The sequence below is a fragment of the Lissotriton vulgaris genome, chromosome 1_1 (assembly GCF_964263255.1).
Source record: "Lissotriton vulgaris chromosome 1_1, aLisVul1.2, whole genome shotgun sequence".
Taxonomy (NCBI): Eukaryota; Metazoa; Chordata; class Amphibia; order Caudata; family Salamandridae; genus Lissotriton; species Lissotriton vulgaris.
Window position 1 is genome coordinate 1,244,388,990 of NC_141685.1, and position 20,983 is coordinate 1,244,409,972.

General features: G+C 43.1%; 1 protein-coding gene across 1 annotated transcript in view; it reads left to right on the forward strand.

Annotated features, from left to right (window-relative positions):
* The window catches only part of UHMK1 (U2AF homology motif kinase 1), a 229,876-nt gene that overhangs the window by 154,756 nt on the left and 54,137 nt on the right, over positions 1 to 20,983 (forward strand). The window lies entirely within an intron of this gene.

Genomic DNA, 20,983 nt, shown 5'->3' on the forward strand with positions numbered 1-20,983 from the left:
AGCTCCTTTGACGTTCGGGAGGAGGAGTGGTTGTTGCACTCAAAAGTGGGCATGGCTGCTTGGCTGGCCCTCTAAGGCCGGCCAAACAGTCCTGCGCACTTTGCATGTTCCCCACCTGGCTGCATTACACAGCCTGGTGGGGAACATGCCCAACCTCCCATTTCCCGTCTGAGGGCCGAGCTTCGGCGCTCAGAGCACGTATTAACCGCGTATTTAAGTCTTTCAGTGACCGTTTAGGGTTGATTCTGTTGAGCAGAAATGCCAGTGTCAAATAGGCCTTTGCATTTCCTGAACCAGGATCAACACTAACACTATTCAGCTCTTCTGCCCTTCCTTGTCCTCTGTTCTAGTTTGGAGTAATTTGTTAAAATCTTTGTTTTGCTTGTCCTAGTGATATGGAATGATAAGTCTTAAGTAGGATACAGTCTCATGTATACCGTTTTGTGCATTTTGGCTGACTACCAGATGTAGGGCACCTTGCCTGCTTGGCACTTGTTATTAGCCACTTGTAGATAATGTGGCCTCCAATCCAGGCTCAGTCGGAAAAAATATCTAGACAAGAATGTAATGTAGGCTTGATATTGAAGCTCAGTATTTTTGGATCGGTGCTATTGCTACCATAACTCTTTGCTCTGCTTTAACAATCCCACATACACCTTGAAGATCAAATGGTCTGTTGTAGGAAGTGAAAGTGCCAGTCCTAATCCACAATGTGATAATTCACTTCAAAACTTTCGAACTGTGAGTCAGTGTTGACTATTTTTGGTTGTTTTAGTTACTGCATCTTTCAAAGGGCCCCACACAATCCAACCTAATCTCTTATTCATTATTGTTGCAATCAGTAACCTTAAACATGAAAGCCAAACACCTTCCTTTAGGTAAATAGTGTTGTACAGGAAAATCGCTTAGCATCTAAGATAATATCTAATTTAGTCTTGGATAAATAAATTAAATGTTTCATAAGACCATCATTTTGTGATGAAAATGCAAGTTTTATTGACCTTTCAAATGACCACTGAGTTGGGACACTAGTGAAAACTCCTCATTGAGATCCCACTCCCCAGTCTGTTAGCTCGCCTAAACCGCCTTTGTTTGCTGGTGTGAATAGAAATACCACATGTCCAACCAGGAATCCAAACTCTTCCTCCCTCTAAACTGCACTTGATGTTTAACTTCATAGGGTCATTAATCATATACCTTTTAAGTCAAGTGATATTTCATAATCAAAGAGTAACTGCCGATGACCTTTAAAAAAAAAAAAAAAAAAAAAAAAATACATTTTTTGTAAAAAGAAAATGTGATCAAATAAGCTGTTGCCTGCTTAAACTACATGTATGGTAGGATTTTCCACTTGACTTAGCTGCCCATTGCAAGCTTGTAGACCTGGTACTACAGTAAAGGAGGTAGCATGGCAGCCACAGCCAAGTGGGATTCTTTCCAGTAAGTGTATCCCAGGCTCATCAACTCAGCAATGATACCACTCATTGCAGTAACTCAAATCCCCCTGGTATAGCAGGATCGATTTCTAGCATCTTTGGCACCGTATATTGTTCTGGTGAGATTCTAGTTCAGTTGTAAAACTCCTGGCTATCCATCATGAAGCAAAATGATAATGCAAGGGTCCGGAGCACACTACCGTACAGCAATATTAATTACTTTGAAATCATGTTTCCTCTAATCGACTTCTAGCATGCCAGGAGATTAACATCTCCCTGATTGCTTACTTGCCGAAGGAGAAAAACCCCTTCTGTCTCTTAAACTGCGAATTTGGCACTGCTGTATTAAATAACAAAATCTGGATTCTGCAGGTGATTATCCTCACTATGGTTGTCTGCAATAGACGTGGATCATATTACACCTGAAAATCTGATTATGAATCCTCTAATAACATTCCATTGATTTGCAAGATCCATTCTGTAGCAGTGTCGTCAAGAGCTGGCTGTATCAGCAATGTGGTGGCAGGAGTTCAGACTTAACGGTATAACTTAATTTACCAGTTGAGATGGAATAAGGTATCATTGGCAGCACATGGAGAAAAATAATCATCTGCACATATAAAGGACATGAAAGGGTGTGCCATTTTCACTAAGTTACCAATGGGGAATCTTTAATTCCAACCTTGATTAATTGAAACCTTTAAGAGCTAGAGCAGCTTAATTTCTACTTCAAAGTACGGCATTTACATTATCAGCTATTACTCCTTACTTTCTCTCATTTTCAACCTGTGGGATATCCATGCATCAGTTAACAGGCCTGCATTTTGTTTCTAATACACATTCACGTCTTTCTCTCTCTAGCTATGTTAGGTTCTTGTGTTTTTTTAGTCTGTTCTCTATTTAACTTCTTTCTACTCTTTGGGCTGTGCTCTGGCTTTACACTGTGGACATTGTGTTACATGGGCTGTGCAGCAGCAGTTTGGGTTGGGGTTGCAGAAGTTTGATAATGTAATGCAAGTAAGATGATATTTTATGAGTATTGACCAGATCGTAGTTATTAAGGTACGTTTTGTCCTTTATTTCCTATGGCCTAGAATTGCTATGGTAGGTGTGAATATTCACAGTGAGAATGAAAGACCTACTAGGTGTTGTCAAGGTGTGGGCCTCTTTGGGATGGCATGGGTCAGCTGGGAAATATTCCTTCAAATTGCTCCTGGTCCTTTTAATTCCTGCACTGCATCCTTTTCAACTTGTTTGAAGTAGGCTGTCTGACCATTGTTTATATACCCACTTGCATAGCACATTGCTTTGCAAACTGCTTACAAAATGTTTGATAAAAAGCATTAGGTATTTGAACCCTGTATGTTCAACTAACCCTTGAAGTAGCTTGCCACCTATCTGTAAAGCCGCTCCGTCATGAGCATCGGCTGAGCTGTGCTCGAGACGGAGCGGATCCGTCATGGCCCCGCCCGCTCAATAGAAAGCGCCGCGCAGGTGCGAAATCAGTGCCGCGCAGGCGTGGCGGCAGGGCCATGACGGAACCGCTCCGTCATAAGCACAGCTCAGCCGATGCTCATGACGGAGCGGCTCCGTCATGAGCATGGGAGGGGTTAAGCAAGTCAATCCGTAATCAACAATAAAGATCACATGACGACTCCACCAAAAGCATCTTCCCAGAACCCTTTGAAAGTTGAATACTTAGCCAATTTGAAGCTTTTTCACATCGAGGGAGTGTAGGAGTAATAAATACGCTGGGTGGGATAATCCTCTCCTCCGCATCCTTAATAGAATTGAAACATTCATTCACGAAAGCTAGGAAATATTGCATTTTATGTCAGGACCGCAGACTCTGATTATGCTAGTTCAAAGCAGATCGACAACCATAGACTCCATGCACACGATAGGCTCTAAGGATGTCCTTCAAGGGCAAAGGCTTTCAAAGCCATGGCTCCCCTTCCTGCATGGGCCCCGAAAGCAGAAGTATCAACACCGCTTCCTGCAGCACCCATCTCACCCAACGGGCAATTGTGGTGGCTGGTACAGCTTTGAAAAGTTTCTTGAGAGAAAGAAAAAGTTGTGATAGCCCTGGAGGTCTGTATTCCTCCTCATCTTCTCATATGCCCTCAGGTATCATATGACGCACAACTTGGGGTGACCTGGGAAGGCCGGATAGTGAACCACTCTGGTGTTACACTTTGTACATTGCTCAACCGTAACCGATCCCCTTTCCGGTGTGAACACTCGCGCCGACACTTCCAAGGTTCAGACGTCCGATGCTCGCTTACAAGAGATCAGGCAGAGAATCATTGCCAACTTACCTGTCAGTTCCTTACGGGAAAGGGATTGATTGTCCTGCCAAGATTGCAGTAGACGGAGCACCATGTTAACATCCCACAGCGAGGAGTACTTTGGATGGGGAGGCGTATGCCTCTCTGCAATCTGCAGAACAGGGGAGGTTTTCCTACCGGGTCCTCGTGAATGGGCAGGTGCCTTCTGAAATTGCAGATCTACTTGCGTTAATCGAGCGAAAGGCTAGGCCTTGATCCACAAACTCAGATACTTTACCACATGGGTCACATTAGCCCCCACGGGATCCAAACCCCGTCGCACACACCAGCGAGACCATTTTCTCCAAGATGATCGGTAGCATTTGACCGTGGATTCTGCCCATGCCTTCCCGATATGGGATGAAGCTCTTGCATAACCGCGGAACAGGGTGGGTCCAATCCTGCAAGAAGGCATCCGTCGCCTCTGCCAGGGGGTCGGGGCACCAGCTGAAGAAGCGGGGAATCTGAAAGTTGAGACGTGATGCAAAGAGCTCCACTTGACACGGACCCCATCGAGCCATCAGCCTGCGGAAGAGGGACGGATCCAGCTTCCAAGTGCTGTCCTCCAGTAGCTGTCTGGAAGACCAGTCCACCGTCTCGCCGAGATATTGTCCATCTTTAGTAAGATGGCGCAAGAGACCTTGTTGGCCGCTAGGCTGTGAATTGCGAAGGATCCGGCCAGGAGCTCTAAACAACAATTGATGTGTAAAGATTGCTCATGCTCGGACCAGTGCCTGTAGAAATGTCTCCACAACGGGTGCCCCATCCAAGTATAGAGTATCAGAGCGAAATATTTTTGGATTGAAAATGCTAAAATTAATGCAGTGGAGCTAGATCACTCGGCTCACTTACCTTTAAGAAAAGGCTCTGAACTCTACAAGGACCAAAATAGTAAAAATTACCAAGAGAAATTGACTCTAACTCTGGTAGTACAGTAGGACTTTGGCCTGAGAATCTGCAATAGGGTCATGTTTTTTGTATCTTATTGTATTGTTTGTTTGTTTTTATAAATGAAATGTAATCACATTTGATGTTTGTCTATATGTACAAATTTGCACTTACGTGTTGTTGAGAAAGCAAGATACTTTGTATATATCCTTGTGCAAAAATTAAGACATGAAATGTCTAGGTATCCCATGTATATAGAGTGCAAACAAGCCTACCCTAAGAGAAATAATGGAATAAATAAAACAAAAAAGTAATAAAAATAACAGAGTCAATAAAAGGGACTTCTGTGCTCAAAATAAGCGTGTATGATTAATGGTGTCGGAGATAAAACTTTTGTTAAAATCCATCCAAGATGACTGGCATCTGACTCGATCCCCAAGTCTGGTGTTTGACCCGAAAATGGCCCTCCCATTCCAGGCCTGCATGTGTTCGAACCACCAGAGGAGTTCAGTGCGCACCTCTTGCAAGAGGGAGAGCCCCTGCGAATACAAGAGACCGTGATGCAGGTGTTGAGTCTTCAAGCGTAGTAGTGCCCGATAGTGCAATGGGCCCGGGAAGATTGCTTGTTTCGAAGAGAAGAGTAGACCAGCGATCCGGGCTAGATGACGTAACGAGAATTTGTCTCGCTAGGGTATGGCGTATCAAACACATCTGCTGTTGGAGTTATCGGGGACACTGCAGGGCCATATCGACCTCGAAACCCAAAAATGACATTTGTTAGGCTGGAATATAAACTGATTTCTGATCTTTCAAGACGAACCCCAGGCTCTGCAGGAGATACTGAGCCAGTTGGAGTTGCGAGATCGGGTGTGTTTTACCTGGTGCATTAAAAGGATGTCGTTCAGGTACATGATGAGATGAATCCCTCCTGCTCTGACCCATTCAATGGCCGGTTGCAATACCTTGGTAAAGCACCAAGGAGCTGATGATAGCCCAAACGGCAGACCCGTAAACTCTTAGATGAGGCCGCCCCACTGGAATTGTAGAAATAGTCTGTGGGACGGAAAAATACTTATAGTAAAGTAGGCATCTTATAGGTCAAGACGTACGAGCCAGTCGTTGGAGAGTAACACATCTCTGAGAAGATGTATGTCCTCAATCTTGAAATGGCGATACACCACCCATTGATTGAAGTCTCAGAGATTGATTACCTTTCAGAACCCCTCGTCTTTCTTTTCGTCAAGGAAGATATTGCTCAAGAACCCTTGGAGATGTGGGAAAGTCTGTACAATGGCCTTTTTGCTTTGGAGTTCGCGAACCTCTGCGTCTACTATCTGGGCGCTCTCGTGAGAAAAACTTAGTAACCTGGGTGGAGAGAGTTGCTGGGAAACCCCATGAAACTCGATGTGGAACCCCACCCCACCGTTTGCAACACCCAAGCGTCCCCTGTGATTGCCGCCCAGTTGTGACGAAACCATAGCAACCTTCACCCTACCTCTGGTAGAAAAAAAGGAATAGGTCTTACCAGTGGGTCCACCAGGTGCGTTTCTTGCTCCTCTAGGGTAGCATTTCCCCCATGCCCTTTGGTGCATCCTCTTGAGGGGTAAACCCCCCCCCCCAAACTACTTCTGGTCATGCCACTGCATGGATCTTTTGGTCTAGAACTTATGGGGGTTGTTGGTATAAGGACGGCCGAAAGAGAGCCCTCTACCTCTTCCGGCCCCTCCAAAAATCTGCTGGCTGAACACCTTCTTTATAGACTGTTGGGCTTTGTCCTACAAAGAAAAGGTGTTGACAAACGGTATAGCTCTTAAATAAAAGGTTCTCCGAAGAGACCCCCATTGGCCATGGCTCCGGCCTCGGTCAAAGCCAGCTTGCCCAGTCTCGGTTCAATTTTGATGAGCAAAGAACGTCTCTGCTCAGTCGATAACACACAATTGGCGTTGCCAAGAAAACAGAGGGCTCTCATGTGCCCTGTCTCTTTGGCATTCTCTGCCATATCCATGATCTTGGTAAGCGAACCCAGAATATCCAAGACCTTATCCTGGCAGGAACGCCAGGATCGGTCCAGACCCTTTTTAGGGTCCTTAATGAACCATCTTGGCATCAATTTCTGGAGTACATGCCACCTTTCCTGGAAGGGAAGGCCGGGGACATTCCCCTTTGAGACAGCCCGAACCTCCTGATCCATCTGCTTCCGAATCCGGCTAGCCACATATGACGCCACCAGGGGCGTCGGAATCCCATCCGCAGAGCGGGGTGATATATGTCCTCTGGGTTCAGTAAACCCGAGATATCCACTGAGTCCTGAGCGTGAGGTACCTCCAACCGGGGTTTCTTTGCCAGGGTCTGCTTGGACCGGATTCCTCGTTTGAGTCTCCGTTAAGGGGCGTATGTGTCGTCCCCGGTATCCATCTGCCCCAGCGAGGGTATAGGAATAGTCATCGGGTGTCCCCTCCAGTTGGGAATCCTCAGGCTGTTCTAGGCTATCCATGAGTCTCTTACGGAAGGCCTGGCGCAACCTCTCAAAGGCGTCGGACGAGGTGGAACCCTTGGTAGCTTTAGCCGGGGATTTAGGCTTGCCCTTACCCTTAGATGGCTGCCTTGTGGTGGGAGGTACAGCCTCAGATCAGTCACCCTCGGTAGAGGAAACCACCCGGCGCCTGATCGTGAGTTCGATGATACGGCTCCCAGGGGTTCAAGGGCAGATGAAACTGCCCTTTCCAGTGATTCATCTATTGCATCCACCAGTCCCAAGTGAATGGGGAAAAGTAACTGATCTTTCTCCTCCGGTTCCCAGGTATTGAATTCACATGCCATAATCTAAACTTAGAGAAAAAGGGTGGCCAATGGGGTAAACCGAAGTACTAGAACACCAGGATGACCTAAAAAACGGTTCCTAGGAGTAATTGGTTGTGCCAATGTTTGTTACCAACAAAGCTCTAAAGGAGAAGCTCTGCGGGGGAAAACCACACTACTGGATCAATTCTTGGAATACAAGAACTGCCAAAGCCCTGTATCCCAGTGAATGCTCTCCGTGGTGAGTAAGCTGACAGTCCGCACCGCAGGAAACTGTCATCCGCGCCTCCAATGCCGAGGAATGTCTGCTATGCGGAGAAGCGTCTCTTCCTTCTTTCGGTGGACCTGCGTGTGCCGCGCCCTCTATCGGGGTGAGCAGTGCACCGCGTTAGCTGGGAGCGGCCTTGCCGCACGTTAGGACAGAGGAATGCAGAAGCCTAACAGTACGGGGACCATCAAGATCGTCCCAGAACTCAAACAGCTCATCCACTACCAAGCTAATGTGGCCAAAGAAAGCTGACTGGGATTTGAGGTTTTCGGAAATCCCTCAGATCGTGCTGATTTTACCACTGCCGACATGGAGACCCCGCTGGTGAACACCAGCCCAATCGCATACAACATGGTGTAAGTAGTGCACTGAAATACCCTTTTACTCACATCAAACCCCAAACTATGCACTACACAGAAACAGAATAAAGGAAAAGCACTTATCTGGCTTCTGAGCAACGTAGAAAGGGGAAGTGCAGTTCGTTAATGCTGTTGATATGGGACTGCGTCTATGGTCATTTGATTTGTGAAAAGACTCATAGGATTTGTAGTCTTTGTGTTTACTGTTCAGGCTGCTGAGCAATAAAAATGGAAAGAGATCAGCATAATCCGAGCCTCCAGTCCGGACATAGAATTTGGACTGAGGCCAGACCAAAGGTTTGAATGTCTTGAGTTACTTGGCCTTTCATTTTCTCATTGACCCTTGGGCCAGGGTATTGGATGGCAAAGCATATTCTCTGAGTTGTCCAGAAGAGGGATCATCTCCTAGATGTCCTTTATATATCCCTATGCAAGCGGCATACTCTAGTCATGGAGTTAGTCATTGCAGATAATGTGATTGGTCAATCAACAGCCTCTAACAAAGTTTATACTCAGAACTCTATTGGCAAATGAGTGCTAGATCACAAAGGGAAATTAGATGTGTTCTGCAAAATTTGCACATAATGTAAAATTGTAATTGAAGAGCCTCTAGGGCTTATAACTCAGATGTTCTAAAAGGTGACGTAAAAACACTCACCTGGATGATGAACAGCACCTAGACTAAGTGCTGTGAGGCTTTACTATGGTCTGGTTATAGTAAACCAGAAACTGCCTTTACAATGCAGGCATTACCACGCAGTTGCTTTGCCATGCACATTTGTACCACACATATGCCTTTACCATGCATGGTAAGTATAGTTAAGGGAAGTGTATATGTGTGTGGGTGTGTTTATATTTAACTGAAAAAACCAAAGGTTACAGTTAGGCTCGCATTTCACTCATACAAAACCATTGAAATTCAGCCGTAATAGTTACCGGACTATCACTTAGGCCTCCGCAATGCACTTCTTATGATCTCAATTATTGCATCACTCATGGCCTAGTCAGTGACGTATTTTAGTTAAACCGTTTTTATCCCGTTTTCTTATACTATGCCAACTGTGAATCAATATTATTTGTGTTAAGTGCTCTGATACCCTCAGGTCTAGCCAACGCTATATAAAATTCTCAAATAAGTGTTGGCCTCAAATCCCATTTTAGCACAGGGACTGTCGGACCCCTGGAGGATCCCCACCCCTATATATACACAATTCATTTTTTTTAAAATTTCTTAAAAACTGCTGATGTGATTTACATCACATAACAAAAGGGGTTCTTTCTGGACCAAGAGCTACCTTTCTGCTAAATTTGGTGTAATTCTGTCTAGCGGTTCTGGCTGTAGTCCTGACTAAAATCTCTATGGGAATTAACATGGGATAACACAATTCTTTTGACTCCCCCTTTTCTCAGCCAACAATTGATGGATTGCCCCGAAACACTCCATGCACAACAAAAATCACCAGGGCACTTTTTTGTGGAAAAGTTGGTGCAGATTCATCAACCAGCACCATAGATATAGGAGAGTCACTAAACGCTTATCCTATGGGATACTGGTCCTAAGCGACTGCCGGTAGGTAGGGAGGTATAGAGCGAGGTAGAGAGAGAGAATGTATGTGAGTGTTTAGTGGTATGTATAGGCTATTAAAGGGTTGGTTTAGGGGCGGGTAAGTGTATTGGGTTGTAATAGATGTTTTTTTAGGGTGGGTAGGGGTATCTGGTGGTAAGGTTTTGTTTTTAGGTTTTAGGATTGGGTAAGAGTATCAGGTGGTGAGTGGGTAAGGGTGGTTTTAAGGTTATGGGGCTGGTAATGGCATGGGGCGGTAAGGGTGTTTTTAGACGTTATGGGGTAAGTGTGGGCATGGGGGAGGTTGTAAGTGTATTTTTAGGGGTGGTCAAGGGTATTTGGTTGTAAGAGTGTGTTTAAGGGTGTGTGGTGGTATAGGTAATTAAGAAAAGTAGGTCAAAGGGTGGTTCCAACACACCCCCCCCCCTTCAATAAAATTACTCCTTTATTTTAACTGGGGGTGTTTGGAGAGGAGGGGGGGTGAGTTGCCACTAAACAAAAATAATTTATGGTAATTTTTTTTGCCTTCGCTTATTTATACTTGTTTGCTTGGTAAAGAAAGATATATATGTTGTTTGCATGCGTTGTAATGGCATAGAGCCATAGTAAAAATGCAGCCTGGACCTGTTTGCAGGTGGGAATCCACAGGCACGACTACATTGGAATCCTACCGTTGACCAGTTAGAGATTTCACTTTTACTATATCCATATTTCAGTAAAACCTCTCAAACCTTTTTGATGGACTTTCACTACAAATATCTTCGCTCTAAGCCAGTGCTTCCCATACTTTTTCGAATGATTACCTAATTTTAAGAAAGACAACATTTTGAGACCCACCTAGCATGACCATGCTCTTCGATATCAGACTGTGGCTAGGATATTGATCTGCCCATAAAATGGCATATGAACTGCAGTGTATTCTGGAACTGGAGTACTTTTCCGAGTGGGATGCTGGCTTGTAGCATCCATTCACTAAAATCACAAGGCTTCTGAAAAATTGTTTTAATACCAGTGACTTTGAGAAATCCCTTCTTACAGCAGACTATGGAGTAGGGCCTCATACCCATTTTTGTGTTAAAATGAGGCCCAGTGTTGCATTTTGAGCTCCATATATGTATATTTAGCAGTTTTTGTATAGCAGAAACACGGCCCAAAGAGCACTTTACATGATTCTAAGCACTGGAGATTAAGTGATTTTCCCAGAATTAAAGGACGTTGACCCAACACCAGGACTCAAAGCTGGTTTCCCATATCCACAGCCGGCAGCTTTGTCGTTAAGCCTCGTCCATATTTCTCATTTCCGGTGTGAAAAGCATTCACAAGTGGTATGGTTGTGTATAATCCTGCATAGTGAGCACATTCATTCTCTTTTGAAATGGCTTTGTCTAGTGAAAAAAAACCAGCAGTAATAAATACTGAAATGTTTACCTGTAGTCTTGCTTGGAATACATGCAAGGGTTTGATTTAAAATTTGACTTAAGAGCTCTGTTTAGCACCTTTGCACTGGTGCACAAATAGTGATAAACCTATTAATTTTCACTTGCACACAAACCAGGACTTTCACAAACTACTAAAATGACTCTCAATTCATCAGTATGGGGAAACGCTGCTCTAAGCCCTTAGAGCCATAGGGCCAACTGATCTCACAAAGAAAAACACGCAATGACTGTCCTCTCGAAGGGGATTTCCATTTACAGTCTTAAGCACTGATTAGTCCTGCCCATCTATGGGGACCCCGGCACAGTTTTTCCAATATATTTTCTTAAGTGTTGATGTTTGCCTTTCTTCGGGAAGGCCAGCTAAGAAATTATGCAGCCTATACGGGAATGCTACAGTGTCCAAATTCTTAATTTTGTAGATAAAGAGCCAGGTGTACTGTCTAGGCATATAAATGCAAAATGCCTTTGTAAAACCATACAAATATCTTTCACAATACCTTTTAGTAGAGTACAGAAATGAAGGAGCGTAGAACAGTGTAGCCCCAAACGCTGCCATTATACGAGCTGAAAAGAGACGTGGTGCTTTTAATACCCCACGGTCCTCCAGTATTCCCATTATGCTTAGCTAGAGGCCTTTCGGTCAGTTCTTTTGAGGCAGTGAATGATATGTATAGGACCAAAGTAGAACTCTGTCTACTCCACCAGGGCAGAGGGAGGGTTGCCTATGACTTACCATGAAAAATCCCCTATGAGAGAACTGGAGTTGCAGGTAAGAAATGATTTCTTCTCTTGTAGGGGATTTCCATCCATGTATAGTCATAAGCACTGATAGGCCTCCCAAAAATTCACTCGCTATTGCAAGTTACATTTGATCAGGTCGAGCTATTTTTAGCACCTACTAGTCCCATCAGGCAATTAAAGGATGGAAAGAAACTGGTGTTCTGTTCATTCTGAAAGTAAATGAGCAATAACATACAATTACATCTTGTATTAATCTGGACACATTTGCTGTCTGTTCAAAGAAAGAGGTCACATGTCAGTTTGTCTTAACTAATTGCTGCTTGGAAAATGAGGTTTATTTCTCTCTTAGTAGAGTTAGAGGTTTTTGTCAGGTGAGCTGTCTGAAGAGGTCAGTTATTTTTTTCTACTACTTAACATTTAAATAGCCTCTAAATTAATATTACAAATATTTCAAAATATCCGGTATTACAAAAGCATTTTTTTTGTATTTAGAAGGGTGATGCCAGTCAGTCAAATTTGCTTTATTCGAGGTAAAGAACTCATAAAAGCATGATACATCTAAAACCATTAAATCCACAATATCCTGTTTAAAACATATTTACCACCTCAAAAAATTTAAAAGGATAAAGCATCGTGACTTCAATAATAATAAAATTCATCAATAAAACCTCAAAATTCATATGGTTATAGAGCCAATACCAGCCCAAAAAGACTGGATCAAAACATTCTCTTTAGCTGGTTCAAAGAACAAAGAAGGCCTGGGTTAATCTCGTCAAGCCTGCTATTGTACAAGAGATTTCCTTCTGATAGCCCATGCCCAACCCAGAAATCTAGCAACTGCCACAGAAATAGTTGGCAAGGAACTGGTGCAAATAATTCTTAGAGCCACATCACACTCTCTTGTGCCGAGCTGTTTGCACATAGCCCTCAACCAGACACGTCGAGGGATTGAGTAGGCCCCACACACAAAAAGTGGGCAATGGTCTCGGTGCAGCTATTACAGGCTTGGCAGACATGAGAATTACCTTCTGCCCATCTTCCAGTTAGCGATCTGATTGGAAGAGACCCCACTCTTAAGTTGAAAGTAAAGCTTCCTATCCTGGGGCTTTGGTTATGATGTCCCTATAGGGCTCCAGGAATGGGGAAGCTTTTACCTCCAAAAAGCGACCCTCCAAAGTGGAGGGATCTGCATCATTCCAATTCCGGCGTTCTACCATTTCCCAATACCTTATTTTTATTGTATCTTTGGCAGGAAATTGGACCTGCTCTTGTTTCTTCCACAACTCCTTCATGCCCATGGTCCCCAATGTTCTACACAGATCCCCTAACCAACCTATTCTGTGAAATTTATCGCAGTTGATTACATCCAAGAATCCCCTTGCGTAACGGGCGAGTTAAGGAGTGACCAAATACGCCACCAATATAAAATGGGTCATAGTCTGGCCATATCTGAGATGGCTTTCCTGCCTAGCTCGCAACGCAGTGATTTCATGGGTGTACAGATTGTCATAGCCCCAGAGCTCTGCGCCATAAAGCGCCGAGCTAACAGAGTTGGCCTCATATACTTGAAGTGCTGGCACATTAGGTTTGGTCAAAGATTTTTTATGCTCAGCACTTATAACACCAGTGTTTTGGCGGAGTTTGAGAGCCGCCATTTCTGTGTGTTTCCCCCACTTTGCACCCTTAGCTATGTGGATTCCCAAATAAACAAAGTCCGAAACCATTTCTACCTTTTGGCCATGGGTGATGCAAACAGAGTTCAATAATAGCAAAACAAACCAGAACACTTTACTTGGTGATGTGCAAATGAAATTTGCAGAAACTCTATTTCCAAACATTGTTTGTACACCATATAGTTTAATCAGAAAAGCTGCATGTCAATGGGAAAGTTTGTGGCCAATTCAATGTAAAATCTGAGGATTACAAATGACAGTGTGCTACAACTTCATGCTTTAATTACGTATTTATTAAAAGTGATACATTTTTTAAAATGATTTGAGAAATGTTCCTGCCCCGTGCTGAGGCGAATGCTGTTGATCAACAGAGGCAAGTCAGGGGTCACCTGTATCCTATATGTGGCTGGATTTGTATTATGTATCAAAAAAAGGGTTAGTCTATTAAATCAAACACAAAGTTTTTTGTACAGCAGACATGCTGAACTCGTACATTTGGAGGTGTCCTCATATGTGATAATGAACAAGAAAACGGCAGCTAAATGATTTAAAATATTTGCCCACAATCACATCATTTGAAACCAGTTTATGGTTCAAGAGCATTACAAATAGGTCGCTTTTAATGATTTTTAAGGCCTGACTGAATAGAGTAGCTAGCCCATCCCTACATAAAGTGGTGAAGAAGACAGAGTGGAAAAGATTTGTTTTTTGGGATGGGGGCAGAGATGAAAGCCCCACCCCAAATAACAAATCTGTGTTGTACATATTGAAAGCAGATTTCTGTCCAGACCTGCACAATGTCAGTCATAGTTGGTGCTGAGACATCAAAAACAAAGATCTTTGACTGAAGCTTCTTGTTGCACCCCCATGTTTGTTGGGGAGAAGGAAGCTAAATTCTGTCACAGGGCATAAGAAATTACGTTTGTCCCGCTTAAAGTCGTGAAACCTTTCTCAATATCTTCCTGCTCCCATCTTCAGGTCAGTTCAAGATAAAGTTGAGAGGCTATTCTAGAAGTCAAAACAGGGCTCTTTTTCCCCCATCAACGACCCGTTGCCTTGGAGTAAGTTTATAGTCTGTGCTCTACAGAACAGACTCTGACTTCAACATCTTACTCTGAGCCGCTTTTGGGTGCGATGTTCCCGTGGTCCATCGTGATTTTTTTGCAAATCACAGCCTTCAAGGAGGCCATGCTGCAAAATTTTCAAGATGGTTCCAAAACTCTCAAATTCGCATCTGACTCAAAGGATCTGGTGTGGCCTCCCCTGGTAATAACTGACTCTGTAAAAGCTTTCATTAATCTTCTTCTGGCACAAGGCCATTCCAGTTGTTCCTTTATCAGTCTTGCCTCCTTGGAGCAGCCATTTCTTTTGTATTGATTTACAAGATGATGAGTAATCTGTGGTTAGATGCATCAATTTGAAGAATACGTTATTTGCCTTTTGGTAATGCTCTTTTGATAGATACTCTAACCTCTGATTTCTCAAAACATTCCTTCCCTTTTCGGAGGAGTGTACTTTTTTGAGTTGATAAGATCCCAATCTGGATTTTGCACCCTGTTAATGTTCTCAATTTAGCAGTCATGCTTCAGGTATCTGGGTGCACCAAGGAGGAATAAACTGAGATGAGAACTCACGGGTGGGGCCCATTTGTGACTTCATGTTTTCCTTTTTAAAGTTTTACTGACGGTAGGTAACTTGTTCCTCAGTACGCAAGTAGAAAGCCATGCTGTGGATGTAGTTTTGTGTGCTTTTACTTTTTTTATGTCTCTTACGCACATGCCCTCTCTAGAAGTAGCTGGACCTCCAAGAAGGTAAGCCACAGGTCACTGGGAAGACCCAGTCTAATGACTTCCAAAGTCAAGCTTGGTTCCATCTGGTAGATGAATCCAGTGCCAAGATCTTTGCAGGACAGGACTGGTTTGTAGCAAAGTATGTATTTCACCTCATCACGGAAATTGAAACACATTTCAAGGATCTTTCCGCCAGGGTCCTGTTCCCTCAGAACACACAAAACCATACTAATGCACTGAAACTATGAGCAGTGATGTTGGCACTTAAATCATTCCTATCCCGTATTGCTAACCGACTGGTAATCATCAAAGAAGACAATGTAATACCCTCCATTACATAAAAATGAAAGGCGGGATACAATCTCAAGTGCTATCTCTGGAACTTAAACCTTGGCACTGGATTCTTCCTAACAGTACACGGACAATGGAGCATATTCCCGATCTGCAGAATGTAGTGGCGGCCAGGCTCAGCAGGCACAACAGGACTAATATGAGTGGAAGATGTACATGAGATGTCCGTGAATGATCTTCAGCAGGTGGGAAGTACAGTCTGTGTTCCCTACTCAACAAACAAACAAATTTATTTATTATGTTTTGGCTCTCAAAGAGGGCCACATAAACATGTACAGACAAAGCAACAAAATCATCAAAAAGTGCAAGAGTTATAAAAACATAGTATTCGAACCGTAATAGCTACACTGCAAACCATCAGTCCCACAAGGCCGGGCCGGCACAATCTTCCAGAAACATTAATAAATAGCTAAAAATCCTTTAAAAAAGTTAAAAACATAAGCACAAAACATTTCATTTGGTGGGCAATAAAGTGCATGAAGAAAATCTTGTAAAGTGACAATGCTGAGGCGTAGACAGATTACTTTAAGCCATCGATTGCGCAAGCTACGTAACATAGGACAAATCAAAAGTACATGCATACAGTCCTGGTTATTCAATTTACATAAATTGCACAACGGTGAAGTGCCATGCCATTTGGACAGCAACACGTTAAGAGGGATTAAGTCCTAACGTAATAAAAACCAAAACCTACGTATCCCATGTGGTAAGTTCCACAGGGCATACGGTTGAGGCTGTTTCAACCTATAGGAGGAGATGAGCGGCTCCACATTCCTTTTATCTCCAACTGTTTTTTTGTCGGATAGAAAACAATACTCCCACGAAGCCTCCTTAAGGACCTGCTTTAACTGCATGGGAGAATAGGAGAAAAGAGCGCTTTCATCCAGTCTAAGGATTTTCACAGCCCCTCTAAAATTACTAACGAGTTTGGAGAACTCCTTAAAATTGCCCAAAAGTTCATTTTTGAGTAAAACTCGCAGGGTTCCATCTCTTGCTCTGGCCAAACTGGCTACCCACCTTATTAAGGCGCACAGCCCCTGAACCCAGGCACTCCTGAGTCCAAAATCCAGCCTGCAGGCGGCCAGTGGACAGGCATTGTTAAGAGTCGAGAGGGATCTTAGGAGTTTTCCCTCAATCTTGTGGCAAAAGTCCCAAAGTTTTATCTCTATTATTTCTATACCATACAAGATGGTTGCGGGGATTTTAGCTCTAAATACTTCCAGAAGGCTAGAAAAATGTCTTTTCCCCGTTGCCAGGTATAGGGACTTTAACCCATTGCCATGGGCAAGAGCTTTGCGAGAGCAATGTTCTATATGGAAATTCTCGCTCATATTGGCCGAGAATATTTTCCCTAAAAATGTATAACAAGTTACGACCTCCAATCTATGCCCTCCAATAGCCCAACCAAAATTTGTCGAGCGGCATTTCTTCCTACCAGCAATACACATCACTTTACTTTTATTAATATTGATCTTCATATGATGCTCCCCAGCAAAGTCCTGAAGAGCCTGAAGCCGATTTGCCAGACCCACGGGAGTTAAGTCAAGCAATAGCACATCGTCGGCATACATCAGACAGGCTATTGGCACCCCTCCTATCAACGGTGCGATCCCCTCACTGTGGGACACAGCAGCAGGGAGGTCAGTTGTATATAGGGAAAACAGGGGCGCCAATAAGCAGCCCTGTTTAAGGCCATTCTGAGATGGTATTTTGGCCGAAAGCCCCCTTTCACCCCCCATTAAGACCCTGCACCAGGTCTCAGTGTGCAGAGCCCGCACCAATTCCAACAGGGGAGTAGGGACACCCAGCGTCGCCAATTTTCTCCACAGCGTTCCCCGATCTACTTTATCGAACGCTGTGGAGAAATCGATAAAGGCAGCGTATACGACACCCCCTCTCACCTGGACATATTTGTCAGTAATAACCTGAAGGGCAGTCAGGTTGTCCAGAGTGCCATGTTCCCTTCGGAAGCCAGTCTGTTCCAACGGCAAGATGTTTAGCTCCTCGACCCAATCAGAAAGAGAACTCCTGACAGATCTTTTTTTTTTGTATTTTTTTTTTTAGGTTCATTCTTATAGAGCACACTGCTCCAAGCCGTATCAGCGCCCTGTACATTGAAACATAATGCACATTTTTTTTTTAAAGTGGCATTAAAGCAATCTCTTTTGGAATCATTTGAAGCGGGCTTTGAAATTAAACTACATAGTATTGAGATTCTGAAAAGCGAGATTGAGGGAAATCCGGAAGGGTAAATAGAACCGCATTTAGAAAGTACTAGCAATAACAACTAATATTAGCTTACTCCAGATGTGAGCTAAACGTTGGTTTTCATCTCTACCTGACCTGCTGTAGTCCTTCCCTTAAACGCACATGGGATCTAGCGGGAGAGAGCCTAAACCAAAAGACATACTGCTCCCTGTCTGTATGAAGCTCACAAAAAGTACGCCTGGTCAAACTGGACAAAGAAATAGAGGGTAACTGTCCACGACCTTGTGTCAGTGTGGGTGTTGAACAGGGTTGTACAGGAGAGAACCTCTTCCAGGACGAGAACCCTCACTCATCGGAAGGTGACATGCTACATCATTGGGTTCCCTCCTCACACCAAGGCCGCAAGGTCATTGGTGTGGGCTAGAACTCCTCAAGGAGTGAAAAGGAGCTGAGGTATTTTAGGGAACTTGAGAGCAATAGTGGAGTGAGGGGCAGAGTGCGGAGGAAAAATAGAAAATAAAAATAGTTGTCTACAGAAGGCCAATTGACCTTTATTCTGTGGTCTCCTCTGACAGGGTTAAAAGAAGTAGTTTTAAAAGAGAGGACCCTTGTTACAGGAGACAGTTCAGCTAGATTCCTAGGGATCTTACTACTTTCAACAAGGAAGGCAAGAAACCAGCACTACACCAAATATCTAGCCACTGTTTGAAAAATTGTGTTAGATGATTTTGAACTAGGATAAATTCTGTTCTCCGTGAGTTGAGCTCTAATAAATTTGCAGACGTCCAGTTCTTTAGAGTTGCTATAAGTCTTCACAGTTGTTATGAGCTGGTGATATTTTTAGATTAAGTTGCTTGTCTGCATATCGGTGCACAGACACCCCTGTTACTTCAGTACCTGAAGGAGACTATATTGAGCCATCAGGAACTCCACAGCATAGAAATAGGGAGTTACTGCTGGTTACAGTTAGAAAGTCGAGACTCTTCTCAGTACCTTGCCCCCAGTGCTCATTCGAATTTCCAAGATCTGGAAGTCTTACATGATCCACTGTATGGACTGTCACAGAGAAATCATCTAGAATTCGATGAATGGTGTCCAATATTTTGAGTGCCAAATGCAGTACTGCACCCACTGCGAGAGCCAGATTGATATGGTGCAAACAGCGACATGTGTGGACAGTAGTTAATTCATACACCAGCCAAAAACCACAAGGATATCTAGCTTCGCATTATAGCCAACATCTAAAAAAAGCTTTTATAGCGTATCGAATGGGGATGCACCACTCAAAAGACGTAAGGCCCTCTTGGAAATCGCAAACCGAAAGTGCCAACTGTAGACTATGCGGACACCAAAAGGAAACACTGATGCACTTGTTACGTGCATGTCCGGCCCTACTGGCCTTAAGAAGAAGGCATCTACGGGCGATCTTCATTACACTAAAGATTCGCACCTGCAGGCAAGCAGTGATACGCTGTCTAGGAGGTGCCTCATCTATTCTGTCATGTCAGGGAGTTAAATTCATGGCCAAGGTAACAAAACTGATTCAAGAAACTGAACAGACAAAAGGCACCTGCCATCTAGCACACTTAGTGGTCAAGGGAAGGAAGAAAGTGGTGGTAGACTTGACATTTAGCGAATACTCCACAATGGACATAAATATTGTGTTTTAATGAAAGAAATATGTCCAGAGAGGTCCTTTCCTGGGACAGAACTTCTAGACTTTTTCTTGTCCTGAATACAGGCCATTTATTTTTACCTTCTTCTCTGTCTTGTTCTTTTGTTTTTACCCTATTCGAATATTGTAAAGATTTTTAATAATCAAACAATAAAAAATAATGAATGAATGATATGGTGCAAGAAGGTCCTACTTAAGCATTACAGTGTGCTGCTGAGGCATAAATGGTTGTTAAAGCCCCTGATCAACAAATATGAGGTTGAGGGCCTATAACAACTTTTCCAGCCCGAGGCAAGAGGTCTTTTAAGCTATTGAACTTTCCAGGCACTGGGGATAGAATGTTGTAAACTGAAAGTGAGAAACAGAAAGACAAACATTGACATTTTGGGCAGAAGTGTTGTACGAGCAATTATATGATTGAGTTGTATTGCAACACATTTTTGTCCAAGACTTGATTTTTCCGTGGCAGATTTGTGATAGATGGTAAGTTGTTTAATTTGCTAGAATAAATATAGCTATGGGCCTACACAATATTTTGTTACATCTGGTGATATCTGGCCTAAATTAAGCTTCTTTCCAAATCCATTTAGCTGCCATTTTGCCTTATCCGTGAATTCTGTCAGCTTCAGTTTTTTAAGTCTAGTTCAGTGGCTAAACAGTTTGAGGGGTCTTTTTTGAAGACTTTACCTCCTGTAACTAACGGCCTTCGTGTGGGAATTCAATACAGTACTAGGCACCCTCACGAGGAGTCTGTTCGAAGTCATTAACACATTTTTGGGAAAAAATCACCCTGTTGGTCATTGTATTGACCGGGAGAACTGGGGAAATCCAAGTCTTATCCACTCAGCTTCCAGTTATCTTAATAAAATCATAAAATCTAGAGTTGCTCGTATAATCTCACAAGTTATGCCAGAGTACCTTCCACATTTCATTTGAACCCAAAGGTCATTTGTCAACAAAGGCTCTGCTTGCTCTACGCACAGCCATGGTCCTTGGCTTAAAGCACGCACTGCTTTGTGGCATTGTAAATCTAGAAGACATTTCATTTCAAAAGCAACTTTTCAGTTACCTAAAAGCAAACGGATTGTGTACAAGAGCCATTCAGACCTTGTGAATTAGCAACATGTGCATTCGTATGTGACATAGTGTAGATATGGTTCCAAATCATCAGTAGTTTTAAAAACAAAAAAAACTAACTGATTTATGTAACTCTTTTGAGTTCTTAAATCACCTTTTGTTCATAAAAAGCATTCTTTTTTTTTCTTTTTTTTAATTTATTTATTGGTTTACAGCAAGACATAAATACATCAAAATAGTAAAAAAAAAACAAAAAAAAACATCATATAGGCCATATATATAATAACATAATTCATCCAGAGGCAATATAGTCAATAAAATCCATTGGCCTAATTAATGAGTGTAAATCCATTATTAACAAATACATTTCAAATTTAAATACATTCTC